Consider the following 18732-nt stretch of genomic DNA (forward strand, 5'->3'; position numbering starts at 1 on the left):
CATTCAGGTTCCCAGGCCTGGACATATGGAATCTGAATCCCCAGGGGGTGGAGCCTAGGAATCTGTATGTTTAAAAGTTTTCGACTGTGACTGTCAGAAATGTGAATATGAAAATTGAGATATAATTTGCATTCAGTGAAATGCAAAGATTCTGTTACAGTTTGTTGAGTCTTGATACACCCGTGTAACCACCATCCAGATCAAGATATAGAAAATTTCCAGCTCCCCTGGAAAGTTGACTTGTGCCCTTCCGCTCCCAGAGGCAACCAGTTTCTGATTTCTATCACCATTAGTTTTGCCAAGCCTAGAACTGGATGGATTTGTATGGTATATACTCTTTCGTGTCTGGCTTCTTTCTGCTTGATGATTTTAATATACATTCATGCTGTTGAGTATATCAGTAGTTCAGTCCTTTTATTGCTGAGGAGTAAACCATCATATGGATGCCTCACACTGTGTTTATCCACTCTCCTGTGCATGGACATTTGGCTTGTTTCCAGTTTGGGGTGATTATGAATGAAGCTTCTATGAGCCTTCGTGTACAAGTCTCTTTGTGGGCGTATATTTTCATTTCTCTAGGAGTAGAACTGCTGGGGCGTAGGGTAGATATTTGTTAACTTTATGAGAAACTGCCAAAAGAGTCTCTTTTAATTACGAAAACAATAGATCTCAAGCAATACAGCACTGTACAAACAAAAGGTGATTCTTAAAGATCATTTTTTTAAAAAGTGCAATCTAGTCTTCAGTCGTCTGTCCATCATCTCTATCTTCCTATAATAACAATAAAAGCCTTTAAGGTTATACACATTCCTCTGCATACAGCTTTGACTGTACCCCTCAGATATCTAGATGGACTTATATTCCTTTTTATTCTTTTTAGATCAGTTTTCATTTCAGTTTTGATTTCCTCTTTGACCCAGGGTTATTTGGGATCATCTGTTGAGCAAGCTAGCTGTAGTTCTGTTTTGTTGTTAACGAATCATACTGTTCTTGGTTCTGCCACAACACTATTCAAACAGCAGACCATTGTGGAACGGTCACTTGTCAGAACATACAGATCTCCAGGCCATTCTGAACAGCTTGTCTGCATGTGGGAATCACTGACTGAGTCTGGCTTGTCTTAATCACCCCGAGTACTGCCACCTTAGTGAATGAAACGCTTCCACCCAGTGGCTTTGAACTTACTCTGAAGGTGGGCAGAGAAGCAGCCCAAGGCAGCTCAGTATTCTGAGATGGGAAGGAACCAATACTTTTTCAGCACCACTAGGTCCTATCTCCCTTCCTGCGTTTAAGCCCTGTGCCTGACTTGGGGGTTCTTACCTCCATCTTCTGGAAGAGTTCATCCAGTCTCAGAAAAGTGACTTACCGCCCCTCACACAGCTGGGACCTGGGAGGGAGAACCGGAACCACTGCCCATCCTCGTTCCACTGCACATGGTTTTCACTGAGCACCTACAAGGTGTCTGGCATAGGGCCAAAGCCAGAGGGAGGGATAAACAGAACAGCCCCTGGGCTCACGTAGCTCACAGTCTCACAAGAGGGGAGAAGATCTGTATCAGGAAGAGGTTAATGAACAATCCCAGAGGATTATGCCAGGGGCAGGGAACCCAGGGAAGGTGTCAGGGAGGGTGCGCGGTCCACTGGCTGGGAGTGTGGGGACTTTGGGGTCATGGAGTTAAGCCCCCCTGCCCACCCACTTAATGGATGAGGAGACTGAGGTCTGAATGAGGCCTAGATCAACAAGAGGGCCATTATTCACAGACTTAAGGTTCTCCCCCTCCCCGCCCCGGCCCACCTGCCGTTCAGTGCTGATGAAGTTACAGACAGTGTTTTTACTTCTGTCTCGCACTTTCGATGACTCTCTTCACAGCTCTCCCGTCCTGATTGTGTCACAGCAGTGGGAAGGGGGATGGAAGGGCCAAGCCATACAGATCCGAACGATTCCTTGGGCTTGGCTGTGCAGGAGACACCTTCAGCATCTGGAACAGGGCTTCCTGGGCAGCGGGACCGCCTGCTCAGGGAGGAGCGAGGAGCCTGGCTCTGGTGGGCAGCTCTGGCCACTGTGTGGGACGGAATGGAGGCAGTTGTGAGAGGGCTGGCGAGTGTCCCTCCTGGAGGGCGGGGCAGCTGCCTTCTAGTTCCGCTCACCTTGGGTCCTCAGTGGACAGACACCGGCCCTCAGCTTTGCCCCCACCCTCCTCCACTGAGCGGAGGCTGGGACCACATCTCTGTGGGGTCCCTAGGGTGGACATTCTGAGAGTTTTTTCCTTCCCACCGCTCTCCTTTGCGCACGATGAAGGAATTCTACCATCCGCTTTCCTGCAGAAAGTTCTTAACGCAGCCAGGTTGCCAGCCAGGTTGCCGTCACCTGGTGGTGGTGGAGGAGGGGTGTGGTTGGCCTTGGGTTTCAGCAGAGTCATGCTTCCTGGGGGAGGGGCTTCAGAAGGGGGCGGTCCTGAAGGCTCTGCCCTTTTGCCCCATGGCCATTTGGCACCTGGAGACAGAGGGCTGCTCAGTCCTGACGGTGGACTCAGGCCATGGTTTTAAGAACATTCATTCTATCACCAGATGGCACCTGGTGTCTCCTCTCTGGGTGGATGCCACCACAGCTCAAGACAACAACCTCCTCACCAACCTCCACGCCTCCTGGGCTCTATAGCATCGGGGGCCAGCTCTCAGCATGTCACTCTCCTGCTCCCAAGCCTTCTGTGGCTTCCTAGTGCTTTGTGAAATCAAGTCCAAACTCCTTAGCCTGGCATTCAGCGCCCTTCATGATCTGGCTCCTGGCCAATGTTTATTGTCATCTGCCACCACTTCTGTCTGTTCCCTGTGATCTGGCTGGTTTCTGCTCTTAGTCCGAGCCTCAGGCTCTCAGCCCTACCCAGACCTCAGCCCGAAAGGCTCTTCCTCCCTTCCCTCCTAATTCCCACTCTTCGAGGGCCAGCTTGAGGCCACCTGCTTCAGGAAGGCTTCCTGGAACCCGTTAATGGTACATGACACATCGTAAGCACCCAGCAAAGATCCTCTGAGTCAAAGTGGACTTAACCTCGCCCTGCTCTGAGCCCTGTGGACCTTTTCTCTGGCTGGGACCCAGACCTGTGTGGTCTTACCTTTTTTCCAGCCACCTGACCAGAGGCACATCAGGGGAGTGACAGATGCCTCAGCAGCCAGCCAGCACGGGGCCTGGTGCACAGTAGGTGCCCAGCACAGAAATAGAGGCCGTCTGATTCCCTCTGTCCTGAAATGAGAGCCTATGATTTGAATATCTGAGTGGGTCCAAGCTTGGAAATTATATCCACCCGTCACTATCCATCCTTCCAACAAATGTGTGTTCTAGACCCTGTCGTAGGCCCTGGGGATGTGGCTGTGAACAGGATGGACCAACTCATGCCCTCAGGGAGCTGACCACAAGAGTTAAGTGAATTGTTACAGGAGCACTGTGACACCAGGGTTTGGATGCCCTTGGCCACTGACTTGCTGTGTGACCTAGGCAAGTCCTTTCCCTGCTCTGTCCTAACCTGTAAGGAAGCTTCATGTTTGAGGGAAATACCTGCTGAGTGAAGGGGGGAAAGACCCTTGTTTCTCTCTGTTGGGGAGCACATGTCACTACATGGGTGATGGTCCTGTGGGATTTGATTGTAGTCCCATTGGTTTTCAGGATGTTTTAGCCCTCGCTCTGAAAGGGGGCACCCGATGTGGGGACTGGAGTTCAGAGATGCTCTGAGCAGAGCTGTAGCAACAGGATTTTAGTGGAAAACACTTCCTTGGAGAAGAAAGTGGGGTTTCTTTTAAAAATATTTATTTATTTATTTATTTATTTATTTGGTTGTGCTGAGTCTGAGTTGCGGCAGGCAGGCTCCTTAGTTGTGGCACGTGGGCTCCTTAGCTGCAACGGGTGAACTCTTAGTTGTGGCATGCATGTGGGATCTAGTTCCCGGACCAGGGATGGAACCCGTGTCCCCTGCATTGGGAGCGTGGAGTCTTAACCACTGCGCCACCAGGGAAGTCCCAGAAAGTGGGTTTTTATTCCATCATTGGTAGAAGAGTATAGATCAGAATAGACCTTTAAAAAAAAGACCCAACCTGCCAGCCTCTGTCGCCGGGGCTGAGCAGAATCTGTTTCTGCTTCCACTTCTCACCAATGCAAGGTGTGGGCTGTTTGCAAAGGATTGCATCCCAGGCCTGAGAAAACAGTACTAGTCGCTGCAAAATCGTCCCCCACAGGCAGCTCCAGGCCTCCTGTATGCTTTGTGTTGTCCACTCAGAGTTTTATAAAATCGAGCCAGTATTTTTTCAGTGTGGGTTTTGTTTGTTTGTTTGTTTGTTTGTTTTTCTGCATCTGCCTCTGGCCATTTGGTTTCTCTGAACGGCCCTCCGTTGGTTGGGACCCGGCTGCCTTGAGGCAGGGACATGCCGCCGGTGGATCCTGGGCAGGTGGGAGCCTTCCTGCGGTGTTCCTTCAGCAGGACTGATGGTGCAGCGTAGGGAAGAGGGATTCCTACCCCTTTCAGGGGACCCCTAGTGCTTTCAAGGGGCATTTCAGGGCTGGAGCAGGAGAAATCCAGCCACCCCTACCTGCGCACTGCTCTGTGGGTGGCTGGGGGGGTGGCCTGGCTGCAGCACGCACCTCCCAGGGCAGCCCCCTCTGCCAACCTCTGCTGGGAGTTCCGGGTGGTGCTGCAGGCAGAGAGGGTGATTTGCCTCCTTGAATGTAAAGCGTTCAGCCTTCTGGAGAGCAGACCAGGCAGCCGGGTCTCTGCCAAAACCCGCACATCTGAGATCTGTAATTTTTTCGGTGTATTTTGTTGCCTTGACTGAGCCGTGAGTTAAGCCCGATGGTCCGCACCTACTCGCTAAGCCCTGTGTCGTTAACGACAAGAGGCTTGTCGTTAGTTGGGAGGCTGGGGAAGCTGGAGAATTTTTCTTCCCTCTCTCAACATTTCATTACCTTTGACCCCTGCCTGCCATTCCCCCAGGCCTAGGGGTTGTGGGTGCGTCTTGGGTCTGCCCTGGGATGTTGCAGGAACGACAGTAGTAATTATCACGTACACCAGCACTCCTCAGACTTGGAAGACGTAGGCCTCACTCGCGATCTTGTTAAAATGCCCCTTGCCTGGCAGGAGGGCTAAGGTGGGGCTGAGATTCTGCATTTCTAACCAGCTCTCAGGTGCTGCCATGTTGCTGGTCTGTGCGGGTAGGGCACACTTTGAGTAAAGGAGGTTCATCATAGCTTTTGCCACACTTTGTAAGCCAGGCCCTGTGCCTTATAAGCATCATCTTCCTAACCATCACAAAAGGTACCATCTTCCCATTTTGCATGTGAAAAGCTGAGGCCCCAGAGAGAGCAGGTAACTTGCCTGAGGTCACACAGCTGGGAGGCGGCTGAGCCAGGCCAAGCAAGCTCTCTGGGCCGGTGCCACCTTGGAAAGGCTGCTGGTGGGGAAGCCCTTTTCTGCTGAATGGTGTCCGTGGTCCAAAAGCCACAGGAGGCTTTTCAAGGCAGCCAAGTCGGATGTAAATCAAGGAGAGCCAGGGGCCAGCCAGGCCGCGCTGACAGCAGGGTGGCCCAAGGCAGTGTGTCAGGACCAGGCCTGCTGCGGGATTTGGTGCTGGCATACGGCCTGGTTGGGGGAGCAGCTGGGGGATGCTCACAGCTCCTGTACGACCGGTGTGGGGCCTGCCTGGAGCCCAGAGGCACCAAGTCACACTTATTGGCTCCCCATTATTTAGATAACTCCCAGGATGCAGGGCTGGCTGGAAGGGTCAGCAATGGGACAGGCGGAAGCTGGGACCCGGTGCTTTAGTTGTTTAAAGGCTGGCTCATCCTTGCAATCACATGGGCACTTTCCCTTAATTGGCGGTCTGCTATGGGGACTGAGGGGCTGTGGTCTGCCTGTCTGGGCCTTCATTTTTACACTAGACACCTGCCCCAAGCAACTGGGAAGAATAGAATAGATTTAGAGTCTGGGTCCTCAAAATGTGGTCACTGGACGAGCAGTCTCAGCATCACTGGGAGTTTGTGAGAATGCAGTATCTCGGTCCCTACCCCAGCCCTGCTGACTCAGACCCTGGGGTAGTACCCGGTCCTCTGTGTTTTAACAAACCCTCCAGGCTTAACTTTGAGAAGGGCTGATTTCTCCATCTCCAGCCAAATGCCCAGGGGTAGGGGAAAATCAATCCTAACCTTTGCAGTTGGCTAGAGTGCCAGGGCTGCAGGAGGACCGCAGATGTCATTTCATCTGTGCCTCCCTTTTCTGATGGCCTGAGTGTCAGAGAGATAAAGAGACATGCATAAACTTACACCGCAAATTCAAGGCAGATTTGGGTCTGGGTTCTTAGGATTGCAAGTGGCGATAATCAGTTCAAACATTTACTGACTCATTTAACAGAAAAGCCCAGAGTCGTACTTCAGGTATGACTGGATCCAGATGCTGAGAGATGTCACTGGAGCTCAGTTTCTTCCTCTCCCTTTCTGGCTCCATGTCCCTCCTCTGTTGGCCCCATTCTCCTTGAGGTGCCCCCAGCTGCACAGGGTGTTGCCCACCCGCACCCCCAGCAAAGCCATCCCAGCCTAGAAAGAGCTTTCTTTTTTCCCAATATTTTCAGCACAAGTCCCTGTTGTCACTCTCAGTGTCCAGTCTTGGTCATGTGCCTGTCCTGGAGCCACTCATGACAGCCCTCTGATTGGCTCAGCCTGGCTCATACACCCAACCCTGGAAATAGGAGGTGGGCTCAGCCCCACCCAGAACCCCATGGGCTGAGAGTGGCATGTGGGCGTCTCCAGGGGGAATAGATGCAGGCTGTCCCCAGAAAAAAGGGTCCAGCTGCCAGCACAGTAGCTAGAGATACAGGGACTTGGTGCCATTTCTCTTCTCCTCTGAGTTGGACTCATGCAACTGCTAATATCTCACCTCAGATAAAATTATACTCTCACTCCTCTGGTTCCTTTAACGTTGTGCCTGTAATTGTGCATTGAACATGCTACCTTCATTTCCCCTTTGTCCCTCTTCCCTTGGTATGGTCCTGGATAACCAGGAAAACATTGCCACTTCCACCACCCACACCTGCTGCAGACATTACTAATCCACCCAGACTTCACAGAGCCGTGCGTCCACCCAGAGAATGAAGCCTCGATGGCATCCATGTCAGCCCCTCCTATGTGATTCCAGGCTCCAGGAGAGTGGCAGCCTCAGCTGTCTTGTTCACTGCCAGGTTCCAGTGCCTAGCATATAGTAGATGCTCAATAAATAATTGACTCAGCATTCCTACACGCAGTGCCTCAGACACAGTGGGTGCCCACTTGAGCCTGGTGAACGTGGAAGCCCAAACACGGCAATGAGGTTGTCTAATTTGGGGGACAGGGGGCTCTGTAGACTGCTGGAACCCAGTTCTGAGTCTGGGGAAGAGGCTCCAAGGGCAGAGCTGCAGGTACAAAGAGGAAAGAAGTGAGCGGCCCTGGAGGCCTCTCTGCTCTTCCACCACAACCCCCTTGCCTGCTAATCTGTTTAACTGTTCATTGAAGTGTAAGATCTTCCTATAAGGAAGCATTTCCTGGTTTTCTGCATTTTTTATTCCAGGAAACCAGGAGAGCCTTCCAGAACAGCTCTGCCGGTGGAATGAGGCAGAGGTGATCTGCCCCCACTTGCATTGTTTCCCAACCGAGTCCAGAAGAACAGAGGTGGTCTATTTAAAAAAAAAAAAAAAGCTTCAGGGGTCAGTCACACTTGGGGACTACTTGACTCAGCACAGTTCAACAGAGTTCCTTGGCACGGTGATGCTCAGCCTCTAACCAGGTGATGAGTATCGGGTTCTCCATCTGGCTTCGGCGCATCCCTGTGCTCACAGGGGACGGTCACTCACAGACCTGGGCAAGTGGCTGAGCTCGTGGGGGGCTTGGGGGAGCGCAGGCTTTTGGGTTAGGGCTGGGGAGCTGCTTGCCTGTTCTCAGCCAGCCACCCCTCCCAGCTCTGGTTCTTGCCACTGACAATTTCAGGGATGCTGCACCCGGGTGAGGGGTGTGTGAGCACGTGCCTGTGTGTGAACACGTGGTGTGTGTGTGTGTGCATGCATGTGCGAGTGTGTGCAGGAGCACCCGGACGCCTGGGTTTCCCCCGCCCCGGCCCCACTGGGTGTGGACGGGGCCCCTCCCAGTTGTGTGTGCTGGGTGGTCACACGGAATAGAGTCTGGGTCCTGAGTACATCACACCCTGACCAGATCTCTTCTTTCCTTCTCTGCCTTCTTTCCTTGCAATAGGTCCAGAGCGACAGCGCTTTGTGAGGAGCCTCCAAAACGTAAGTGGCATTTGACCTCCCCATGGTCTCGGTGTCTCGCCACGGGTGGCAATGACCCCAGGTGGGCGCTCAGGATCTCAGAGGAAGAGACAGAACCCCCGAGGCCCCAGGACCTTGTGCACAGGTCACCTCTGGGTGGCGGGTCCACGGCACGGCTTGGCCACCTGTGCACATCGGTGGCAGGGAGGTAGCCCTGCAAATGGGCTGAGCACTGATTTCGGAGTCCTGGCCTGGACCCCAGCCTGGCTCTGCACCAGGCGGTGAGGGGGCCTTCGTGGAGCTGATTCTAAGGTTCGGGGTCAGAAGCCTGTGAAAGGGTGAGCTGCTTGGCTCCCAGCAGACAGGATGCTCTAGGAATCGGGCTGCTGTCCCAACTATCTCTTTATTGAAGGTTTTATTTTTTAAAAATTGAATACCTTCAAGAAAGTTGCACGAATGTTACAATGAACTCCTCTAAGTCCTTCACTTAGATTTTCCCATTGTTAACGTTTGCCTCCTTTGCTTCCTCGCTTTAATATATGCTATAAAAACAGTCACATTGATATCCTGAATCACTGGGGAGTTTCAGGCATGATGCCCCTTTACCTCTAATCCTTCAGCATGCATTTTGTAAGAGCGAGGCCATTCATTCTCTTATAGAAGTACACAATGATCAGCCCTGGAACATTTAACAGTGACACAGTTCTGTTATCTAACCTAAGAACTTCATGACGTTTTGCTGATTGTCTAGTATTTATAGAACCTCCCGCGCCTCCACCCCAGTTCAGGATCACAGTAGCGTTTTTAAAAGGGGTTTAATGGGGCAGGAACCTGACGCAGTCACTTTTCTGCAGCTGCCTTCTGCACCTTGATTTAAACATCCTCACTATAGGGGCTTTCAAAGAAGTCTTTGACTCGTGACATTCAGTAAGAAGTATACTTTACAGCAGGATGCCGCGTGTACTTAGCACACACGTGAAACTGAAACGAAAGTTTCACAAAATAAAACTCGTAGCCTCACAGTCTGCAGGGCTCTGTTCTGTTCTGTTCTCTTTTATAAAAATGATAGCCCTGACCTCCTAATTTGATTGCACGACCCACTAGTACACCCTGCTCTGGAATTTGAAAAACCTGGCTTCCTGGGCAGAAACTTCTCGGGATCAAGCTCCCACAGCTCCGGGGCCAGGTTTGGTTGATTGGGGTCCCCTAGGAAGCCAGGACTGGGAGAAAAGCCTGAAGGCCCTTGGCCTCTTGCTGCCGGTGGTGGACCCGATTCCACCCCAGTCATCAAGCTCCCAGCCCTGGGTCTCTGTCACCGGCAGCCACCGGCCTCTGGCACCACCCAAGACCTGTTCTTCATGCTGTGACATCAGACGCAGAGAATCAGGCTGCCATATCCCTGGTGGTCAGGAGATGCCCCGCTCCGGATCAGCCTCCAGAGTCACCACTGTCATAAATAGCAAGAGGAATAATGGCGAACATGTACGGAACTCTTTAACAACGTCCACGATGCTGCCGAGGGTTTAATGATAGCAGCAGATTTTATCCTGCACCTGTCCTGTGACGGGCGCTGTGGTTCCACCATTTATTGAGCGCTTGCTCTGTCTCGGGCAGTGCTAGTACCTTAGTCGCCTGCAGTCCTCACAGTAGCCCTGTCAGGTGAGCACTGTACAATGGTGGTCCCCATTGTACAGATGGGGATACTGAGGCTCAGAGGTGGTGAACTGCCCGCCCCCTCACCCCCAGGTCACACAGGATTTGAACCTGGTTGATCTGACCCTGGTGCCCACACCATCCAGCATGGCCCTCCCCTCCCCCTCCCCCAGGCTGGAGCAGACTCTGGTCCAGCCCCTTCCTGAGGCCTCTCACTGGTTAATGAGTAGCCCAGGGCAGCCAGGAAGCCAGGTGCCTGCCGCTGTGAAGCTGGAATGTGAGTTCTGCTTCCAGATAAAGAGAATCTTGTGCAAGGGGCTTGGCCTTCAGAGGCAATAAACAGAGGCCGGCCTCGGTTCCTCTCCCTGAGGCTTGCTGATCCGTCACACTTGGTGGGAGCCCATTTTACAAGAGAGGCCGCTGAGGCTGAGAGGCCTGTCTGACACCTCCTCCAAGCAGCCCTTTTGGTTTAGTCCTGCCAAAAGTGCTCACTGCCGCCTGACATGGCAGGCAGTGGGATTTGGAGGGAGGTGTCTTCAGAGAACAGTTGTCGTTCTCTGAAGTCTGAGCCCTGCTGGGTGTGCGGCCTTCAGTTCCCACCTGCGAAAGGGGATGGTGATCACTCAGGAGCCTCGGCAGGGTCAAAGAGATGACAGATGTGTGCATGTCCGTTGGGTGTTCAGCAGAGCCTGGGGTATTAATGAACCAGCCAAAAATAGTATTCCTGAGCTGGGGGCAACCCGGGTAGTAGAAAGTCCTTGGAGCTGGAGAGTCAGACAGCCCAGGTTCAAATCCCGACTCCATCCCTGGCCAGCTGTACGACCTTGAGAGGGCAGTCAGAGCCTCTTGGAGCCTCCTCTTCCCCACCTGTGAAATGGAACAATAACAGCCCCGGGAGGAGCAGAAAGTGAGTATGGGATCAGGGGTAACGATCAGTCATCACAGTGGGGTTTAGAAGAGCGCAAGGGGCCTAACAAAGTCAGTGCCCCGCACCCAATAGCATTTCTTTTATTTATTTATTTTTTATAAATTTATTTATTTTATTTATTTATTTTTGGCTGCATTGGGTCTTCGTTGCTGCGCGCGGGCTTTTTCTAATTGTGGTGAGCGGGGGCTACTCTTTGTTGCAGTGTGTGGGCTTCTCATTGCGGTGGCTTCTCTTGCGGCAGAGCATGGGCTCTAGGCACACAGGCTTCAGTAGTTGTGGCTCACGGGCTCAGTCGTTGTGGCTCGCGGGCTCAGTAGTTGTGGCATACGGGCTCAGTAGTTGTGGCGCACAGGCTTAGTCGCTCCGCAGCGTGTGGGATCTTCCCGGACCAGGGATCGAACCCGTATCCCCTGCACTGGCAGGCGCATTCTTAACCACTGTGCCACCAGGGAAGTCCCCCCAGTAGCATTTCTTATCTCATCTCCCACGTGGGATCCCCTGAGCGACTCCCCCCAACCTGAAAATCAGATCCACCCTCTTGGGTGCCCAGGAATTTTAGGGAGGGGGAACCTCTCTGGGCTTGTCGTGAGAATTCCAGCAGGGCCTTCTCCACCTGTGCCTCCCCCGACCTCACCGCCCTCCCTCCCCAGCTTGTAAACTCTGGCAAGAGAGGGGGTGTGTCAGTACGACCTCTGACCATCCACCAAAGCACTCGCTGCCTAGAAGGGCCAAGACAGTGAGAAAATGGTATTTATTGTTTGTTTACCCTGATTATAAAAGTCATACAATTTTTCAAATATTGAGATAGGGTTGGCATACAACGTTGATGTAAATTTAAGGTGTACAGTGTGTTGAGTTGCTCCATTGCTATTGTGGTATGAGTGTCACCATAGCATTAGTTAACAACGCCATCCAGTCACTTAATGATTTTTTCTAGTGTTGAGAAGTAATATGTTTTACATACAGAAAATTTGGAGAGCACAGAAAAGTCAAAACAAGAAAATAAAATTCATCTCCATTCCTACCATCCAGAGATAAGCACCTAATGGTACATTTATACACGTGTGGATAATATACCTTATTTAAAATTTTCCTTTCCAAATTGAACTCGTAACGTGGCTCTTTAGGAGCCAGTTTCTCCCAGCACACCCTCCAACCTATTTCTGATAGCGTTTTGGGGTCTTGGGTCTTCCAAGTCCAGGTTTGGCAAACTTCTTAAAGGGTTGGATAGTGTGTATTTTGGGCTTGTGGGCCATGGGCTCTCACCTCTGCTATTGCAGCTAGAACCCAGTCCAAGGCAATAGGCAAATGATGGATGGAGCTATGGGCCAATAAAACTTTATTTACAAAAACAGTGCTGAACCTAGCCCAGGGGCCGCAGTTTGCTGACCCCCTGTTCTAGTTTGTTTTGATTTGTTTGGGTAAACCATCATTTATTTAAGTAACCCCCTAGTGAGGAGAGATTGGCTGTGTGTAGTTTCTCTTTCTTGAAAACCACTCTGCTGTGAACATTTTTTTGGTCTATTTTTAATTATGGTAAAATACACATAACATAAAATTTGCTGTCCTAACCATTTTTAAATCTACAGTTTAGTCGTGTTAAGTGTATTCACATTGTTGTGCAGTCAATCTCCAGAACTTTTTCATCCTGCAAAACCGTGTGCAGTAAATTACACGTTGGTCTGGGCAGGAAACTGGAATCGCTAGCGTGCAGGGAGTGTGCATTTTTAAGATGCTGGCACTTGTTGCCAAATTATTGACCCTCCAGAAATTGCCCTAATGTCATCAGTGACAGCCCTCAGTCCTTGAGAGAGAGAGGTGGCACGTTCCTGGTGAATGTGCTTTCAGGGTCTTAGGGGGCAGAAGATTTAAAACAATCCATCCCAGAGGAGCTGCTCCCAGTCTGCCAGCCTTCCGTTTTTGGGAAGAACATAAAAACTCAGGAAATATAAAATGCTGTGAATCCTAGGCCTCCTCCGAGGCTGATAAATACACCCTTTAGAGAGAGGAGAGGTGTGTTTAAGACCTAATCTCACCATGAGTCTTCGTGTAACTGTGTTTTGGTCTCTACCTTGCTGTGTGACCCAGGGCATGTCACTTAACCTCTCTGGGCCCCGGGGTCTTCTGTCAAAATAGACATGATGTAGGATCTCCCTTCTGTGGTTGTGGTGAGGATCAGGGAAGAAAAACTATGAACCTTCTCAGTACAGTGACTAGCCCATAGCAATTACTGAAAGTGGTAGTTGTCACTGTAATTGGTCTTCCTATTGCTACTATTACTGTTAATACTTTTGGTACCTCTATCAGGGTAGGCTGAACATACGGACGATAATAGCGTGCACAGCTCTTTGCAATTCTCAAAAAGGTCTCCCATCTTTCATACTTGCATTATCGTATAGCGTAGTTATTACTGTCGCCACGTAACAGGTGAGAGGTGTGAGGCTCAGGAAGGCAGTGGCCAGCTTGAGGTCAGCCGTGTTTCAGGAGGGGACCTGGGGTGAGCCACATCTTTGGCTTCTAGTCTTGAAGTCAAAGGTGCTGGGAGACGGGTCCTCTGGACCACCAGGTCAAGCAGGAGCCTCCTCTTCTGGCTTAACCTGTGGTGGGAAAGCTTGGGCCTCAGGTGGAGAGAAGATTCCTTGGGCGTATCTTCCTGTCTTGGCTCTGACCCCAACGGGGGTCACAGGGATTTCTTCGAGGAGAGAGATTATTATTTTAATGTGTGTGGTTCTCTCCCCACACCACCAAGCAATTCTCCAGCACCAGCTGGGCGTCCTACGACTTAAGTCAATACTGACGCTGTTGGTGTGGAGGTAGCCTCAGGTTCCCCAGGTGAAGGGCTCAGTCCCACAAGACTGCCCCCACCCCCGACTTCAGCCCGAATGGCTATGAATCGGAGGGTCCCACGACCCCCTCCTCGGGTTGGATTAATTTGCTAGAGCAGCTCACAGAACTCAGAGAAACATTTTACTTACTACATCACCAGTTTATGACAGAACGATATAACTCAGGGACCAGATGGCAGAGACACACAGGGCGAGGTGTGGGGAAAGCGAGGAGCTTTCATGCCCTCTGCAGGCGCCCCTGTCCCTGAATCTCCACGTGTTCACCAACTGGAACCTCCCCAAACCCTGTCCTTTTGGGATTTTACGGAGGCTTCATTACCTAGGCGTGATCCATTCAACCTCCAGCCCCTCTCCCCTCCGCAGGGCTGGGGGGTAGTGGGACTGAAAGTTCCAGCCCTCTAATCACTGGTGGGTTCTCCTGGCAACCAGTCCCCTTCCTTAGCTCCCTCCTAAGTCGCCTCATTAACATAACAAAAGACACCTTGATCCCTCTCACCACTTAGGAAATTCCAAGGGTTTTAGGAAGTCTGTGCTGGAAACACGGATGAAGACCAACTTTATCTTTTTTATCATAAATCACAATATCACAGTTTCCACCCCACCCCGACCCCCGGTTTTCAAAAACCAGAGCTTCCCACAGTGGTGAAACCTGTGAGGTTTCTGAAGGATACTGCTAACTGTTAGCCTGTGCTCAGCCACCAGACAGCAAGTCCAGAAACCTGGGCTCCTAAAGCAAAGCAGGCACCTCCCAACCCCTGGGGCTGCATTTGGCCTCTGGCCTCGGAGGGCCTGGCTCCCTGGGGCAGTTCCCTCTAGCACCTCCTTTATTTACCCATTTGCTGGGGGACCTTGGACGAGTCACTTCCCTTCTCTGGGCCTTAGGGTTTCCTCACGTGTAAAACAAGGGTCTGGAATCCTCTCCCTGGGGTGGCTGCTGGCGTGGCAGTGCCGAGCTTTGGCTACGAATGTCAGCTCTGCCATTTCAGAGTCAGGTGCCCTAGTGTAAGGGGTCTCCCTGACTGAGCTGGGTGTTCTCTGTAAAAGGGGCAAAAGTGCACGTGCCCCCCCCACCGGGGTCTGCAGGCTTAGGAAAGGGGCCGCCCCCACCGCAGCCTCGTCGCTGCTGGCACACCCTCCGTGGGGCCTTACACGGGGACACCTGGCATCCCCTCATTGCTCCTCCCCCAGAGGGAGTTTGGGATTGGCCTGCCCTCCTGCCCCTCATTCCCACCCTCCTCACCCCCGAGTCCCCCTCCTCACTCCTCTCCTCCTCCCGGAGCTCCTGCTCTGTGGGTCCACGAGGGCCCACACCTCCCTCCCTCCCTCCCTCCCTCCTGCCACAGTGAGGGGGACGTGGATCTTCTTTCTGTTTTTGGGGTCCAGTGCCGTGAGATTCTGCTTGTCTTGCTGCCCCCCTAGTCTTTTCTGGGCATCCTGCCTGCCCCTGACCATCTCCCTCATGTGAGCGCATTCTCTTGTCCGTTAAGTTCCTGAGGTCCAGAGGGACGGGGTTCTGATAAGGAATCTAAGGCTGAGTCCTGAAGATCGGTGGGAAGTATGCCATGATCGATTAGCAATGTCTGTTGGGGGTGCGGGATAGGATAAGGTGGCATGTAGGTGGTACACGACCCCCTTGGTAGCAGACACCTGCTTTGGAAAAAAGGAGGAGCTGAGAGGACTGTGAAAGTTCTGTGCAGCCACCAGGCAAGAGGCTTCTTCTGGGTGGGAAGAAAGAAAGGAACATGACTATGGGAGAGGGTGACCCTCAAGTCCCAAGTTCCTTAATTCATATTTAGGTGGAGGTTTTTGGACTAGGCACCCAGAGTATTTGATTCCTCTTATTTTCTGGGTCTCATATTTTTGCTAGATATGGGATGGCGGGGTGATAACACATCAAGACCCTCCAGATGAGGTAGCCAGATAAAATGCAGGTGCACCTGAGAGGTGCAGCGACCTGCCCAAGGTCACACAGCACCTTGACGTTGGGCACCTCTCCTCTGCTGCTTCCTGGCTGTGTGACCTCACGTGAGTCCCATCCGCTGCCTGGGCCTCAGTTGCCCCATCTGTTAAATGGGGACAGAGATCAAGATGCCCAGCGGGTGAACTGGCACACGTAGGAGAAAGCAGCTTGGTGTATTGAAAAGTTGATGAGCTGATTTCTTATTAATGTGGCTTATGAATAATAGCTGTAATAAAGTGCTTTCAGGGAAGGGTTAGTCACACTAAACAGACCAGACATTGAGTGAAGTCTCTCGCCCTAAAAGAGACAAAACTAGAAAAGCTTGGAAGGTGCCGGGTGGCTGCTTCTGGGCAGTGATTCCCGACACCTCAGACCTCTGGGCTAGCTGATCCCCATGTGGCCAGTCCTGAGAGCGCCACGGCTTGGGCACCTGGCCTGAAGTGCTTCTGGGGAGAAGGGTCCCCCCTAACTTTATTAAATTAATTTTATTTCATGTTCATAAACATTATGACAGGTGCTGGTGATACAAATATAAGCAAGATAGTGTCAGTTTTTTAGAATTTTACAGTCTAGTAGGTGAGACTGTGTGAACGTGTAAATTACGTTAAATTTTGGTGATTTTTTTTTCCAGGTTTATTGAGAATAAACGACATACATCACTGTATGAATTTCAGAGGTACAGCATGATGGCTTGATTTGCATATATTGTGAAAACAATGACCACAATACGTTCTGTTAACGTCCATCACCTTGCGTAGATACAACAGCCCCCAACTTAAGGTCATGAGGGGCAGACCTTTGCCTTCCCTTGGGCCTTTCCAGTCCATTGAGAAATTCGCATGTTTTCAAACCCTTTCCAGCTCTGCTGAGTGGGGGAAAGGCCCAGGCAAGAACATTTGATGTCAGGGGAAGTTTGGGGAAAACCTGTAAGCATCTGAAAACCGAGAATTGAAAGTCTGCTCATTCAGTCATCAGGGAGTTATGGACTTGTCCCGTGGCTCAGGCCCCTGCTGGGCCCTGGGGACCCAGAGATGAGCCTCTCTCTGCCCAGCCTGGGAACTGCCTGGCCAGCAAATCGGGATGCTGCAAATTGGGCCTCCACTGGCGGGGTCTCTTGAAGATGCTTGGGCACCCAAAGTTCAAAGAACTTTCCCAGAGGCCTTGAATGGCAAAGCATGCCAGCTGGGCACAAAAGGGGAAGGGCATTACTGGTGAGGAAGCAGCCCGTGGAAGGGCTGGCAGAGCGTGAAAGCGTGGAGCGAGGACCCTGGGGCTGAAGGAGCCTGGGTGGCTGGGGGGCTGTGTTCTGGGGCGGGAGGAGGAGCCGGATGGGTGTTGGTGTAGCCTGGTGACCCCAAGTGCCCTGCTGAGTGCTTGGTCTTGAGTCACTTTGGGGAACCAGCCTGGAATCAGAGTACTTATTTAATGCTTCCAGGTGTCCCTTAAAGGTAGTAACTGTTTAGTTGTTTTGACAACTGGCTTCTGCTCAGGAAGAAAAACAAACAAGCCCAGCCCTCACCACCCAGACCCGCTTGTAGGAGAATCACAGGCTCGGCCAGAGGTCCCAAGAGGAAACCCACTCTAATGAGATGTCTAACCTAGTTTTGCTGATTCACGTGGTTTGGGGAGCACACGAAGTGCCTTGGGAGGGGATGGCGGTGCCAGCAGACTTGGCTGCTGGTTTGACACAGAACGCTGGATGGAGAAACTGTTTATTTGGTATTTTCCCTGCTTGACAGATCAGCCCTGGGTGTTTGCTTCTGCCTCTCCCAGCACTTAGCTGGATGATGCTAACAACGGGTGGAGTCCGTGTTTGTTGATTTAACTGCATGAAATGCAAGGTGGCTGATCTCTCTGGTTCAGGGGCAAAGTGTTTCTCCTGAGAGCAAAGCCAGGCTTGTATTGAGGCACTTCCTTGTACCTTCCCTTGTGTAATGTGAGGTGGCCCATTTTACAGATGGTGCAACTGAGGCCCCAAGGGGAAGAGACATGCCTGAGGTTACTATTTGCCGCTGACAAGTGGCAGAGTTAGGTTCCAACTAAAATCTCTGATGGTGACGCAGAACAGGCGAAAGCGGAACCAGGCAAAGGGTATTTGGGGAACAGAGTCTCGCTGGCGGGGTTGGGGGCGGGAGGCTCACTCTTGGGGAATTCAGAGAACAAAGCTGGAGAGGCCAGGAAGGTCTTTCCTCTCCACTGACATTATGCGGGGGAGGGAATTTTGTACAACTCGGCCATCTGGGGGTCAGCCGTAACTGACTGACCAAATAAATAGATGAGTCAGTTAAAAAGGACAACGGATTTCTCGACTATTTATAGTTGTGGCCTAGATCTCAGGTATCCTTGCCCCCAAGGAGTAAAAGGAGACTTTTTCAGATGGCCCAGGCTCTGCACAGGTTGAATAAGCTGATTAAGTCCCAGGCTGCAGTGGATGGGACACTTTGAGGGGGGTCAGGGTGAGAAAGGTCAGAGGAGGTAGGGGCGGGGGGATGCTTCTGGGGCTGAGAGGGTGCAGACAGGCGGGTACACCATTTCCAAAAGCGGTGCAGGCTAGCAGACCCCACACCCCTCCCTTCCTTTCATCAGTTCTCTGAGATTAGCCGCATCCCTGGACATTAGCTCTGGGCAGGCTAAATTTAAAGGGTTAAAAGCTCTTGCTGGCCTAAGGGGCCAGTATTTAGCCATCCCAGCAGGTGTACGTAATTAAATGGGAAGGTCCTGTAGAGCACACAGCCTCAGTGAGGTGGATTCTTTTGGTTGCTGCTGTTCTGTGGTTGAGGCCGCTGGGTCCTAGTCCATGAAGATATGTGTGATGTGGGCCCACTCAGGAGATTCTAATCCTAGCTGGTGAATTTGCCAAATGACACCCCTACCTCCTGCTGGCCTCAGTTTCCTCCTGTGTCAGGTGAAGAGGGAGACTTCCTGGTATCCAGGGTCATGGCCAGGAGATGCCCCAGAGCCCTGTGGTTGAGGACCCAGGACCCTCGAGTCTTGCCTCTTCCTGGCTGTGCAACCCTGGTTAAGTCGATTGATCTCTCTGAGCCACAGATGGGTAAGATCCGTCATCTCTTAGGG

General features: G+C 51.7%; 1 protein-coding gene across 2 annotated transcripts in view; it reads left to right on the top strand.

The window, feature by feature from the left end:
* SLC6A6 (solute carrier family 6 member 6) overlaps positions 1-18732 on the top strand; it is an 80919-nt gene that overhangs the window by 4159 nt on the left and 58028 nt on the right. For both annotated transcript variants that reach the window (XM_081245403.1, XM_081245404.1), the window contains exon 2: positions 8254-8291. The gene's annotated coding sequence lies outside the window, so the exon portion shown is untranslated. The remainder of the gene's footprint in view (positions 1-8253; positions 8292-18732) is intronic.

This window comes from Mesoplodon bidens, assembly GCF_964165515.1.
Source record: "Mesoplodon bidens genome assembly, chromosome: 10".
In the NCBI taxonomy this organism is placed as follows: Eukaryota; Metazoa; Chordata; class Mammalia; order Artiodactyla; family Ziphiidae; genus Mesoplodon; species Mesoplodon bidens.